Source organism: Spermophilus citellus (genome assembly GCF_964194105.1).
Source record: "Spermophilus citellus genome assembly, chromosome: 3".
NCBI classification, from domain to species: Eukaryota; Metazoa; Chordata; class Mammalia; order Rodentia; family Sciuridae; genus Spermophilus; species Spermophilus citellus.
This window is the reverse complement of record NC_138184.1, coordinates 163892728-163908317: the sequence shown is the minus strand read 5'-3', so window position 1 is coordinate 163908317 and position 15590 is coordinate 163892728.

Here is a 15590-nt window from a genome sequence, read left to right as displayed (position 1 = left end):
CCTCTCTGGCACACCACACCAATCGGAACTCCCTCCACTGGAACTTCACCAACCAACGTGAACTCCTCAGGAATTCCTGCGAGAACTCCAAAGTAGGGGGCACCTGAGGTGGACAGCAGAGGTCTATATACAATTGAATCAATCCAGCATCATCTTAATGGCTCGCCTCTCAACCATTACTTCTGGCAAAATGCCAGGGGCCATTCCAACTCGGCTGTGGCTCTCAACAACACACATGTATAATTATGTGTGTGTGTGTGTATATATATATATATATATATATATAGTTTGAGTACGTGACTGCTAGAAGTCTAGCTGCTATTGTAAAACTAGTATGTGATTATTTTAATTCCTGTATATTCTCTGAAGCAAGAACTTTTTCCTATTGCATGCAGATTTTCCATTTTGAGTTTCCATTGTGCAAGAATTAAGAAAGACCCTCAAAATACAATTATTTCAATTTAATATATACTTTAATGTCAAGCATCTTGAGGATCACCCCTGGGTTTGGCAATTCCCTAGGAAGACTCATAGGTATCAGGGTATAGTCATACTTACAGCTATTAATTATTAAAGCGTTAGAATACCAAGAACAATCAACAAGGGGAAAAATCTCAGGGGTGATGTCTGGGGGGAATACAGAATTCATCCTCCAAGGATCCTCTTTCAGAAGAGTCACACTGGATACAATTACCCCAGCAGTGTGTGAAAACAAATGTGAACTGTTACCAACTAGGGTTATTCCTTAGGGAGTCAGTGCACAGGGTGTTTCCTGGAGCTGATCACAGAGTCACTCCTGCTTGGGGAGTACCCAAATTCCAAACTACTACAAGAAAATCAGGCATTCAGTATAAATGATATTGTTTATTCGAATAGGTTAGACCCAGTGAAGCACTCCTAAATCAGCACTAGAAAACCCTGCTAAAATCTGAGTTCCCAAGTGCCCGTCAAGAGCTAATCTTGTGTATTGGTCATTGTGTTAGTCAGCTTTTTCACTGGTGTGACTAAAATACTTGACAAGAATAATTAGAGGAGAAAAAATTTATTTGGGGACTCACAGTTTCAGAGGTTTCAGTACACAGATAGATAACTTCAATCTTTGGTGCCTGAAGTAAGGCAGAAGTTCAAGGCAGTTGAGTGTGGTGAAAAAAAGCAGTTTGGGACTCAGCATCAAGAAGTAGAAGAGCCTACTCAACAAGGACACAGTATGTACCCCAAAGCCTTGCCCCCAGGGATCCAGCTCCTCAGCCAACCTCCACTTATCTACAACTACCATACAGCTCAACCCTATCAGGAGATGTTTTAGTCAGCTTTTTCATTACTTTTACCAAAAATCCTGACAAGAACAATTTTAGAGGATGAAAATTTTATTTTGAGGCTCATGCTTTCAAAGGTCTCAGTCCATAGATTACTGGCCCCTTTCCTTGGGGCTTGAGGTGAGGCAGAAAATCATGGCAGAAGAGTGTGGCAGAACATGTCCAGTAAGAAGAAGAGAGGGCTAGCTCCCTCACCACAGACAAAATATACATCCCAAAGACACACTCCCAGGGACCCACCTCCTCCATACACACCCTACCTGCCAATAATTACCACCAAGTTAATTCCTATCAACAGATTAATGCACTGATTAGTTTAAGACTGTCATAATCTAATCATTTCGCCTCCAAACCTTCTTGCATTGTCTCACACATTAGCTTTTGATGAATACCACATATCTAAGCCATAACAGAAGATAAATGCATTGATTAGGGTAAGGCTCTCATAACACAATTATGTCACTTCTAAACTTTCCTGCACTCACACATGAGTTTTTAGGGGACACCCCACATCCAAACAATAGCAGTCATCATTTCATTGTTGTGACAAAATACCTGAGAAAATCAGCTTAGAGGAACAAAACTTTATTTTGGCTGTTACAAAAGTTTCAGCCCATGGTCCCTTTGCTCCTTTATTTCTGGTCCTGTGGTAAGACAAATCATCATGATGGGGTATGTGTGGCAGAGCAAAAATGCTTACCTCATGGCAGCTTGGCAGGAGAGAGAGAGAGAAAGAGAGAGAGAAAGTGTGGGAGAGAGAGAGAAGAAAAGGGTGGCCCTGGAGATAAGATGTAGTCCCCATGTGCATGTCCCCAAGGACCCACTGGCTTCAATAAGATCCCACCTCCTAGTTTTCACTATCATTCGACACTACATTCTAATTATGACACTATTGATGAATGAATCCATTGAATTCTTATGAGCCAATAATCTCCTGAAAGCTCACCTCTGTTCATTGGTATACTGGGGACCAAGCCTTTGACATACGAGCTTTAAGAGGACATTCCAGATTCAAACCATAACATCTTATAAGTGGACCTTTCAACGAATAGCAGTCAGACCTTCTATGCTAACTCCTTTTTGTATATCCCTATATTAATATAGTGATTAAAAATGTAACTGAACAAGTGCTAGACCTGTGGCCACTGATGTCAAGACCCAAAGTACAAGTAATACCTTTAAGTTTAGGAATGTTTGGGAAAACAGAGTGATGATTCTCTCCTTCTGGGACTTGATAAGATCACTACTCTTATATAAAGTAGCTGATGGGCATATGGTTTAGCAGATTTTTCTCAGCTTGAAAGACATTGGTTTCATAGCTGATGTCCCAATTTTATACATTTACTGAGACACTATCTCTCAAATTAGAGTATTCAATTCTGGTTTAATTTTTTTTGTTTGGTCTTTATTGCTCTTATGAAAATAAGAATCATGTTTTAGCTCAGCTTATGGATACTTTAAAACCATATAACAGTCATACCCTCTTGACCATACCTGTCTAGAAGTTAGGTATTTCCTCCTCTGGGTACCTGTAGCTGATTTAATGGTAACTATGCAATATATTGCATCACAATGTCCAAATGTCAAAAACAAGTTTTAACTACTACTGAATATTCAAAAAAATATTTCCTCATGAATGAATACTCTCTATAGTTTATATCTGTTTGTACTGATGTAATAGCTGGCAGAATGAATACTAGTCATTAGAAAAGTAATCAATCAGGCCTTGTAAACCTAGAATAAAATGAGATAAGATAATAACATAGTAAATTAAAACATAGAATATGTACAGTATACATACTATGTTTGTGTATGGTTTTAGTTGTAGATGAATACTTTATTTATTTTTATGTGGTGCTGAAGAGTGAACTCATGTCTTATATATGCCAGACAAGCACTTTAACACTGAGCTACAATCTCAACCCTAGCTATGGTTATTTTTGTGTGATTTATTTTAAACTCTTTACAGACAGCCACCTTTTTTATTTGAAAACAACTATAAGCTTTATTTCAGGATATTTAGAAAAAGTTGATAGTAGGGTCATATATTTCAAATGAACTGGAACTATTTAAACTGTAAAACAAAATTAATAATAAATAATAAGAATAATGAATAATATGAAAATAATAAATTTTATAACCCTCAACCACAAGGAAGATTATAGTTTAAATAACTTCTAAGTATACTGTAGGTACATAAAGTAGAGACAGCAGAGTAATTCTTTTCTTCTCAAATTAGAGACTGTTCTCTTTCCACCAAGAGCCAGAAAATCTTATATAAGCCCTCCCACAACAGCAGGCATTTAGATTCATAAGTTCCTTGGTATTTACGAGCAGCTGTAGTTAGCAGAACTGGAGGAGAGTTCTACCTCCTGGAGTTCTAGAATTTGCACAGATCTGTGCATAACAAATAGGAACAGAAATAACTGGAGCTATGAAATGCACTTGATGAAGAAAGTTCTTAAAATTGGTACTTGAATCAATCCCAACCTTAATGACTGAGATTTCTGTGCAGCTACAATACCAGTCTTCATACAAGGACTTGATAACTTAATAAGACACTTAATTGGATGCATGAAAATAAGGGATTTGACAAATTAGAAAAAATGGAACAACAAAATTATCTCCTAAAGCATCCCTTGGTTAAAGTTTTTTATTATTATGTAATATAGAACTTTTTGGTAATACATGCCAGAACACCATTTTACCTATGTCTGTTTTTCTTAAGGATTAGTAGCTATCAACTAGTTAATTTTCTTTAGTCATACATACTTAATTACAACTTTTACTATTTTCTCACAAAATCCAGCTATGAACAATGCATTTCCTTCTATTATAAAAAGGTTATTTTTTCCAGCATATTGGAAGAGAGAAATGTATTTATCTTATATTTGCTCTGGATTCAGCCACTTAGTAGCCATACTTTCTGGCCTTTCCTTTGGTAATTCTTGGATTCCATCCACATGGACCCTAGAGAGGTTTTTGTCCATATTTCTTCTATTTTTTCAATAGTGGAATTATTCATATGTGTAATGTGAAATGTCTACAAAATAGTAGAACCAAAGGACTTATACACGAAAGCAACAGCTTTCTGATAGAGTCTTGTCCCATTCCCCAACTCACTCTACTTTGAGAACTTGTAAATTTATAGTTGCTTAGTTGTTTCATGAGGAAAATGTATATTAATCTCTCAAGAAATGTTTTTAGAATTATATCTTATGTTATTTAATTCAGATTTTATATATTGACTTTCTACTGTGGTGGCTAGGAATTTAGCGCACCTATTTTCCCCTATAGCTCTTACCTTAATGGATCAGACAATACTTTTTATTATATCATTCCTCTATTAGTTTTATATATTCAAATAATTAAAAAGTATTTTTATTTCCTGTCACATATACTGGAAATAACATATTTTGTTGTTTTATCAAGAAAACAAAGAAATTGGAATAGTTTTCCTACAATTTGGCTTTCATTTGATTATTCGTAAATTTTATCATCTATACTTTTACTTTAACATATCTATGTTGAATAATATTTCCATGTTGTTTTTCCCCCACTTTTATTGGTGCATTGTAGTTGTACATAACTATTGTATTTGTTGTCACATACTCAAACATGCTCACAATATATGAAATGACAACATAATTTGGCCAATATCAATGCCCAGCATTTCCCCCTTCCCTTCCCATCTTCCACTCCTTGGATTTTTTTCTCTCTGATCTTCCTTTGGTTGTTATGTAATACCTGCCCCCATCTACCTTATACTCTTTTCCCCTCTTTCACTTCCACATGTGAGAGAAAGCATACAACCCTTGACCTTCTGAGTTTGACTTATTTTATTAACATAAGGGTCTCTAGTTCCATTCATTTTCCTGCAAATGACATAATTTCATTTTTCCTTTGTGGCTGAATAAAACTCCACTTTTTTTGTGTGTATATCACATTTTTAATTTTTTTTATTCTAATTAGTTATAGATGACAGTAGAATGAATTTTGACTTGTCATACATGAATGGAGTATTACTGGAGTATAACTTCTCATTCTTTGGGTTATACATGATGTAGAATTACACAAGTTGCATAATAATATATGCACATAGGGTAATAATGTTGATTCATTCTACTATCCTTCCTACCCCCTACCCTCCCTTCACTCTCCTCTGTCTAATCCAAAGTACTTCTATTGTCCCCACCCCCCTTATTGTGAATCAGCAGCCACATATCAGAGAAAATAATCTGCCTTTTGTTTTTTGGGGATTGGCATATTTTGCTTAACAAAATATTCTCCAATTCCATCCATTTATTTGAAAATACCATAAATTCATTCTTCTTTAAGGCTGAGAAATATTCCATTTTGATTATATACCATATTTTCTTTATCCATTCATCTGTTCAAGGACAATTAAGTTGGTTCCATAGTTTAGCTATTGTGAATTGAGCTGTTATAAACATTGACATGGCTCTATCATTGTAGTATGCTAATTTAAAGTCCTTTGGTTATAGATTGAGAGTGGGATAGCTGGGTCAAATGGTGGTTCCATTCTAAGTTTTCTGAGGAAAATCCATATTGCTTTCCATAGTGGTTGCACCAATTTGCTGTCTCACCAGCAATGTATGATGAACCTCTTTCCCCATATCCTTGCCAACATTTATTGTTGTTTGTATTCTTGATAATTGCCACTCTGATTGGGGTGAGGTGTAATCTCAGTGTAGTTTTGATTTGAATTTCTCTAATTGCTAGAGATGTTGAAGATTTTTACATATATTTGTAGACTGATTATATTTATTCTTCTGTGAAGTGTCTATTCAGTTCCTAAGCCCATTTATTGATTGGGTTATTTAATATTTTGGTGTTAAGATTTTTGAGTTCTTTATAGAACTATAGAAATTAATGATCTGTCTGAGGTGTGTGTGGTAAAGAATTTTCTCCCATTCTGTAGGCTCTCTATTCATATTATTGATTGTGTCCTTTGCTATGTCACACTTTCTTTATCTGCCTATCTACTGATGGACATCTAGGCTGGTTCCATAGTTTGGCTATTGTGAATTGTGCTGCTATAAACATATCTCACTATAGTATGCTGACTTTAATTCTTTAGAATAAATACTTAGATGTGGTATTCTGAGTCATATGGTAGTACTATGCCTAGTCTTTTGAGGAAACTCTATACTGCTTTCCATAATGGTTACACTAATTTACAATCTCACCAATAGTGTAAAAGAGTTCCTTCTTCTCCACATCCTCTCCAGCATTTATTTATTTATTTATTTATTTATTTATTTATTTTTTTTAAGAGAGAGTGAGAGACACACAGAGAGAGAGAGAGAGAGAGAGAGAGAGAGAGAGGATTTTTTTTAATCTTTATTTTTTAGTTTTCGGCGGGCACAACATCTTTGTTTGTATGTGGTGCTGAGGATCGAACCCGGGCCGCACGCATGCCAGGCGAGCGCGCTACCACTTGAGCCACATCCCCAGCCCCATCCAGCATTTATTTTTATTTGATGACTGCCCTTCTGTCTGATATGAGATAAAAATCTAGTGTAGTTTTGATTTTGCATTTCCTTAATTGATAATGGTATTGAATATTTTTTTCATACATTTGTTGGCCAATTAAATTTCTTCTTTTGAGAACTGTCTGTTTAATGTATTTGTCCATTTATTAATTGGGTTATTTGATTTTTTTGGTGAAAAGTTTTTTGAATTCTTTATTATATTCTATATGTCAATCCTCTTTTAGAAGACTAGCTAGCAAATTTTATCCCATTTTTTTTTTCTTTTGGATCTCTCTTCACATTCCTAATTGTTTCCTTGCTCTATAGAAGCTTTTTAATTTGATGCCATTCCATATATTAATTCCTGGCATTATTTCCTCAGTTTTAGGGGTCTTATGGAGAACCTTGTCTGTGCCTATATGCTGGAGTGTTGAACCTATGTTTTCTTCTAGGGGTTGTATAGTTTCTGTCTAATTTCTAGGCCATTGATCCATTTTGAGTTTATTTTTGTGCAGGTAAGTGATAAAGGCCTAGATTCATTACTCTACATCTGGGAAACCTATCTTCCCAGCACCATTTGTTAGAAAAGTCTGTCTTTTTTCCAGTGTGTGTTTTTGGCACCTTTGTCAAGGATCAGATGACTGTAGATATGTGGGTTTGTCTCTGTTTCTTCTATTCTGTACCATGGGTCTACATGTCAATTTTTATACCAATACCATGTGTGTTTTATAACTATAGCTCTGTAGTATAATTTGAAGTCAGGTATTTGAATGCCTCCAGCATTGCTTTTTTTGGTTTAAAATTTCTTTGGGTAATTGGGGTCTTTTATTCTTCCAAATGTTTTTTTAACACTTTTAAACAGCTTTATTGAGTTGTAATTCACATACCTTACAACTTACCCATTCAAAGTATACAATACAGTGATTTCTAGTTTATTTACAGATTTGTGCAACCATCAATCAAGTATCTTTAAAACATCTCATCACCTCAAATCAAGCCCTGCACTCTTCATCTTTTCCCTCCTATACCCTTATCCCCCCAACCCTATGCAACCATTAATTAACATTCTCTTTGTCTATTCTGGACATTTCATACAAATGGAGACATACAATGAAGGCTTTTCGTGTCTAGCTCCTTTCACTGAGCATGTTTTCATTGCTGGATCATATTATAACATGTATCAATATTGCATTCCTTTTAATGCCCAAATCATATTCTAGTATTTGGATGTACCATTTTTTGTTATCCGTCCATGAATTGATGAACATTTGGGTTGTTTCTACTTTGGGGCTGGTAAGGGTGCTATGATCATTCCTGTGCAATAAGTATATTCACAAGTCCTTTAGGTGTTCACAGTGTCTGTTACAGTTTGAAAGCCACTATCATAGATTGGAGTTGGGGAGAGAACAAATGGTTTTTAGAACTGATTTTTTTGTTGTTGTTCTGTGAGGATTATCATTGGTATTTTGATGGAGATTTCATTTAGTCTATATTTCTTTTGATAATATGACCATTTTAACAATATTAATTCTGCCTATCCATGAGCATGAGAGGTCTTTCCATCTTCTGAGTTCCTCTTCATTTTATTTCTTTAATATTTATAGTTTTCATTGTATTAGTCTTTTATCTCATTGGTTAAATTTATTCCAAAGTGTTTTTGTTGTTGTTTTGTTTGTTTGTTTGCTTTTTTCAGGTATTATAAATGAAATTATTTTCCTGATTTCTTTATCAGCAGATTTGTTGTTGGTATGTAAAAAGGCTATTGGTTTTTGTATGTTGAATTTATAACCAGCAACATTGCCAAGTTCATTTATTAACTCTACCAGTATTTTGGTGTAGAATCATATATGTTGCAACAGTGATAACTTCCACCTTTCCTATTTATATCCCTTTACTTTTCTTTTCCAATTTCTCTTATTAGAATTTCTAGCACTGTATTAAGCAGAAGTGATGAGAGTGTAAATCCTTGTCTTCTCCAAGGTTTTAAAGGAAATACATTCATTTTTTTCCCATTTACTATGAGGTTGGCATTTGGTTTTTCATATATAACTTTTACGCTCCCTGGTGGTCTAGTGGTTAGGATTCAGCGCTCTCATATATAACTTTTATGATGTTGAAGTAGATTCCTTCTATCCCTAGTTCCTTCAGTGCCGAATTTTGTCAGAAGCATTTTATGATTATATTGAGATGACTGATTTTTGTTTTTAATTTTTTATGTAATAAATTACATTTATTGATTTACAAATGTATTAAAACATCCTTCAATCTCTGGAATAAAACCGACCTGTTAGGCTTGTGTAATTCTTCTTGATATGATGTTGAACATGATTTTCTAATATGCTATTAAGTGTTTTGGCATCTAAGTTCATCAGGGATTTTGGTCTATAATTTTATTTTCTTGATATGCCCTTGTCTGGTTTAGGTAGTAGAGTGTGATAGTCGCTCCATAGAATGAATTTGGTAGTATTCTATCCCTTTCTCTTTCATGAAATAATTTCAGGAGTACTGGCATTAGTTCTTTAAATATTTGGTAGAACTCAGTTGAGGATCCACCTAGTCATGGGCTTTTTTTGTTGGAAATTTATTCTATTTTATTGCTAGTTTTTGATCTGTTTATATTTTCTATGTGCTCTTGATTCAATTTTTGTCAATTCAATTCAGATAATTTTTGTCTAGAAATGTGTTCATTTCTTCAAGGTTTCCAATTTATTGCAATATTAATTTTCAAAATTGTCCCTAGTGATTCACTGGATTCTTGAGATATTTGTGGTGATATCTCCTTTTTCTCTAATTTTATTAATTTGAGTTCTCTCTTTTTCTTTAAGTTGGTTTGGCTAAGGGCTTATCAATCTTGTTTATCTATTCAAAGAATCAAATCTGTTTTATTGGTTCCTTTCATTGTTTTTGTTCACAAATTCATTGATTTTGTCTCTGATCTTAATTAGTTCCTTTCATTCACTGATTTTGGAATTGATTTGTTCTGTTTTTCAAGGGCCTTGAGATGTATCATCATTTTATTTTCTTGGTATCTTTCTGATTTTCTTATGTAGAGGCACTCTAATCCTTGTGCTTTTCTCTTCCAACTACCTTCATAGTGTCTCAGAGTTTCCGGTATGTTGTTTTACTATTCTTATTCTCAGAATTAAAAAAAAAAAAAAAAAAATTTCCCCTTGCTTTCTTTTACCACCCATTCATCATTCAAAAGTGTGTTTATCTAGTTTCTATAGGGTTTTATTATGTTGATTTTAATTTCATACCATTATAATCTGAAAAGATGAATAGAATTGTGTGTGTGTGTGTGTGTGTGTGTGTGTGTGTGTGTGTGTATGTAAATATTTCTGTATTTGTTGAGAGTTGCTTTGTGGACTAAAATATGGTCTATTCCGAAGAAGGTTTCATGGGCTACTGAGCAGAAAGTGTATTCAACTGTCTTGGATTAAATATTCTATAGTGTCTGTTAAGTCTGTTTGATTTACAATATTTTTATGTTCAAAGAGACTTCACCAAGTTTATGACTGGATGAACCGTCTAATGGTGAGAGAGATGTGTTGAAATCACCCAGTACTATTGTCCTGGCATGTATTTGTCGCTTCAATTTGAGTACTTTCTCTTTTGTTTAATTAGTTAAACCCATGGTTGGTGCACAAATAAGTACTATTGTTGTATCCTCTTGTTGGATTATTCCCTTTACCAATATGAAGTCATCTTCTTTGTCTCTTTTGATAAATTTGGTTTGAGTTTTGCTTTGTAATATTTGAAAATACTCATTCTTTTTTGTTTTTTTTTTCAGATTCCATTCACCTTGTATGTCAATTTCTATTTCACTTTTAGCCCAAGGCTCTCTTTGCCTGTAAGGTATGCCTCCTGCAAACAATATATACTTGGGTCTTGTTTTTTTAAATTCATTCTGCCAGCCTATGTATTTTAATTGGAGAGTTGAGACCATTTACATTCAATATTATTAAAGAGAGATGTTTGTTAGTTACTGCCATTTTGATTTGTTTATAATATTTAATTTGTTCCTGTTTCTCATTTGCTTACTTACTCTTCAAATGAGATTTGTTCATGTGTAAACTTTGGGGTTTGTTTTTAATTTCTTCTGGGTCATATTAGTTCATTAAGTAAGTTCTATCATTCTAGTTTAGTTGTCATGAATTCTTTTAGTTTCTGCTTATCTTGGAAAGTTTTCATTTCACCTTGATTTTGAAGGAGAGGTTGTCAATCTTGGTTAACAGTTACTTTTTTTCAGCACCTGGAACATATTATTCTAAGGTCTTCTAGCATTTAGACCTTCTTGCATTCAGAGTTCATGCTGGGGAATCAGAAGTAATTCTTATAGGCTTGCCATTCAATATTAGCGGACATTTTTTTCTCTTATCACTTTTTAAAATACTATTCTTCTTTTGTATGTTATGCATTTTAATTATAATGTGTCATGAAAAGTTCTTTTTTGATATTGTCTATTTGGAGTATTGAATGCATCCTGTATCTGAATGCTCATCTCATTTTCAAGGTGTGGAAATTTTTCTGTATTATTACCCTACAGAGGTTGTCAGTTTTTTCAGTCTGCATCTCACAATTTTCCTCAATTCCAGCGATTATTAAATTTAGTCTTTTAATGTTGTCCCAGATTTCTTGTTGATTCTGATCATGGTTACTTATTTTCTTTTCTTTAATGCCATCTAGATGTTCAAGGTTCGCCCCTTTGTCTTCCAGCTCTGAGATTCTGCCTTCAGCAGAGCCTATGCTATTACAGAGACTTTCAACTGAACATTTTATTTAATTAGCTCTATCTTTTATTCCCAAGATTTCTGTTTTGTTGTTTTTTAATATTTTTATCTCCTTGTTAAATTTCTCATTCATGTCCTGTATTGGCTTACTTAATTCATGCAGTTGTTTTATGTTCTCTTGGAATTCATTAGTCATTTTTATAATGAATGGTTCTCTCAAATTCTTTATCTCATACTTCATCTACTTCAATATGTTTGGGGTCAATTGATGGTAAATTACAAACTTTTGGAGGTTTCATGGTTACTTGTTTTTTTATTATATATTTCTTGTATTTCTGTGTTGGATTTTATAAATCAGTTCTAAGTTATTTATCATTTGCTCTTATGTGTGGGGTTTTTTTAGGGAACAATTTTCACTTGCTAAAGTGTCCTAGAGTGAGCTGCACTGAGACCCTTCATAGGTAAGGTATCCAAAGCCTTTGTGTTAATTCTGTTTTTGCTATAGTAGTGGCTTCCATAGGTGGGACCTGGGAACACAGCCCCATCCATTTCAATTTGGGGTCTGATCATTAGTTTGTGTTTTTGTCTCTTCTTTGCATTAAAGTAGTTGAAGATTGAATGTCATTAATTTGTATCAAAGCAAGGTGTACTTTCATTTGGTTGAGTTTAGTTCTACAGCAGAGTCTTTATCCTACAAACTTGTAGTATCCCTGTAGATTTCCAGCATCTCACAAAATAGGGCAAAACAACCATAGCAACAGCTCATGTAAACAATATATAGCATTAAAATGAATACCCAGCTCCTACTATGGTAGCTACAGCATTAATTACCTACCCCCCACACACACATTGTAGTCAGTAATTGGCAACAAGAAAAACAATAACAACCATGAACTAAATCTGGCTTTAGTGCAAACAACAGGTGTCAACTATGTCATCCATAGCAGTAATAATTTCATCATATTAATTGTAGAGGCAGTAGTTATATAACCCAATTTTAAAAGATGGTAAAAGTAGAGTTAGTTAAGTGGAAAAATGTGCTAGGAAGGTAGAAATGAGTTTATAATTTCAAAAAGTGTACATAGAGAATGCAGAAGAGATGTAACAGGTGATGGTTTTACATAAGGAAGAGACAAAATGGGAGAAAAAAGTAAAGTGAGAAAGAAAATGAGAAAAATAGAATTTGGCTGATAGAAGAAGAAGAAAAAAGAAAAATAAGAGGAAGAAAAGAATGAAAATGATACAGAATAAGATCAAATATACAAACCAGAAAACTCTAACCCTCAAAGGACAAGGCAAGAAAAAATAATTATATTTAAATATGTTAAATTGAGGAAAAGTGTTAGGGTCTGTAACAAGTCAGGATGGCACCTGGCAAATGTTAGAGTCTGTAAACAAGTCTGGATGGAGCCTGGCATTTTGCCAGAGGGAGTGGTTTGTGAAGTAACTCCAGCAAGCCATTAAGTGTGGAGATTCCTTATTGGTTGACTGCTGTATCTAGTTTATTTTAATTAAGATAAGCTGTGAGGAATGTATAAATACCTCTGTTGTCCTACAATAAACAGCTCTCACTCCTGCTGTATCAATGTACACAAGTTGCTTGTCACCCCAGTTATTTTGCTGCAGCCGGACTGCGGCAGAAAAGAACCAAATATAAATGTATGTATCTGTGTCCCTGAACCAATCAGCACATCAAAAACAATCTCTCTCTTCCTCTTTCTCCCTCTCTCTCTCACACAGACAAATGAAAGGGAAAAGAAAAAAGAAAAGATTGTTAATGAAAAATGATGGAATTATCTCTACTGAGGGGTGAAAAGAGTCGACAAGAATGGATAGTCCCTGACTCTACCCAGTTGTCTTTATTTCCATTTCTTCTTGACCTATGTACTGAGAATAAGAGCAAAGGCTGGGGTTATTAATCCTTTCTCTTTTTTGTTGCTTTCTGAGCTGCCAGTTGAAGTGGCCTACGCCTCAAGCTGGCTGAAATAATTCCCAGCTTTCCTTATTTATTTATTTTTATTTTTTTAGTTGTTGGTCGACCTTTATTATTTATTTACTTATTTATTTATATGTGGTGCTGAGAATTAAACCCATTGCCTCACACATGCTAGGCAAGCTCTCTCTACCATTGAGCCACACAAGCCCAGGTCCCCCTAGCCTCCCACTTCCTTTCTTACCAGAATGAGGTAAGATGGAGTAGTTTGTATTATCAGTTGGAGCTTTTTCCACACAGATCTGATCAGCATGTTCCAGGGTGAGGCTGCTGCTGAGTTCTATGAAGGGAGTTCCAGCAGGCAGGGCTTAGATCAAATCAGGCCTCTGGGGCTTTGTTGGGTGGTGTCTGCTCTGGAGAGATTATATCAACACATCCCTGGGACCTGGCAATTGCAGATCTGTGTTGGAAGTCTGGATCTCAGGAGCTCCCCCCAAATTCTATTGGGGGGGTATGAAAGACAATCCTTTACTCTCTGTTGCCCAGGAACACAGCCTTCCAAGACTTAGACTTTGAACGTATTCACACCAACCTGATTATATACCCAAACCACTTCAGCTGCTCACATGAACTGTCGGAGGAGAAGTGAATTGGGCTCCCCTTCACTTTTCCGATTTAAATCCTCCTGGGTACAACCACCTGTGCCTGTTTCCCTCTTGGTCTACTAGGTATACCCTAGGCCACACAGCAGCTTGATAGCAGAATGTGGCAGTGATGAATTGCTATGATCTCCTGGATGCCTAATAGCCAGTGCAGTGTGGCTACTTAAAAATGGCTCGCGCCTCCATTCTCTGTGGCCATTTGGAGAACACAGAGCACTTTTCCAGCACCAGTGCACAGAGCAGCATCTGGATCAGATAAGTTTTGGTCTCTTTTCTCATATCAGGTTTTTCCATGCCAAATCTCTGTTTCTCTGTATTCCCCTCCTTTTATGTTGAGCCAGCACTACGACAACTGCTACAACCAGCTTGACTACAATGTACTCTTCTTTGTCTAATATGCCCAAATATCTGTGTCTCTAAGACACTTTGTCCAATATTGAATTTTTGTGAAATCCCTATTTTACCCACTTCACTGAGAAACAGCATTTCATCTGCTTGAATCTTGAGCCATGGAGCAACCAGGAATGCAGCCTTCTTTTAAACCACCATAATGAATCCCATTTCCAGGCATTCTTAAAAAATCTTTTATGTCTGGGCTTACTCTAAAATCTTATTTACTTTTCATTTATTATACAACTTTTCTTTTATGAAGTCAACATTTTAAAAATCTCTCTTAGGATGGTAATTTTTCTCACTTAAAATACATACAGTTTTTCATTAAGTATATTTATCTTTATAAAAATGCATTTATTTTTGTAAAAACATTTACCTGATTTTTGTTCATATATTTTGTATATTTATTATGAATTTCTCTGTTACTTTTCAGGCTTTCTCTTTCCTTTTGAAGATAAATAAAGCTATCCCTGCATTCTTTGTACATGTCTAGAATTTTAAAATGCAAGTTTCTTAGAATAAATACTACTGAGAATGACAGACAATCAGACAATGTGTTCTAGAAGGAAATTTTCACAGTATCTGCCCCAGTTTGCTGCAATCATCTGTTGAACATGCTTACAAAAGAATATTTGTTAATTACTCTGGAGTTAAACACTCAACTAACAAAATACCTGCAATCTAGGATGGGAAGCATAATAGTGGACTCTATTGTCAACATAGAGGAAAAAAATAATAATATGCTTCATCACTTTGTCTCTATGTTCTCTTTATCAAGTACTGGCCCTTCTAATTCTATTGTTCTCTGGTCCTATGTCTCTGTCTTTTTTTTTCCTCTCTGTCTCCCTACACACACACACACACACACACACACACACACACACACACACACCTTGTTTCTTTTGAATGTTTTCCTCATATTATGTTGAAATATTTTTTTATTGCTGATGGATCCTTTCTACTCCCTTTGTTCTTGCAGGGTTATCCCCTTTTATTTTCCTTGCCACTTAGAGTAACCATTAATATTACATAAAAATATGTGTCTGTTTCCTTTGGGCACA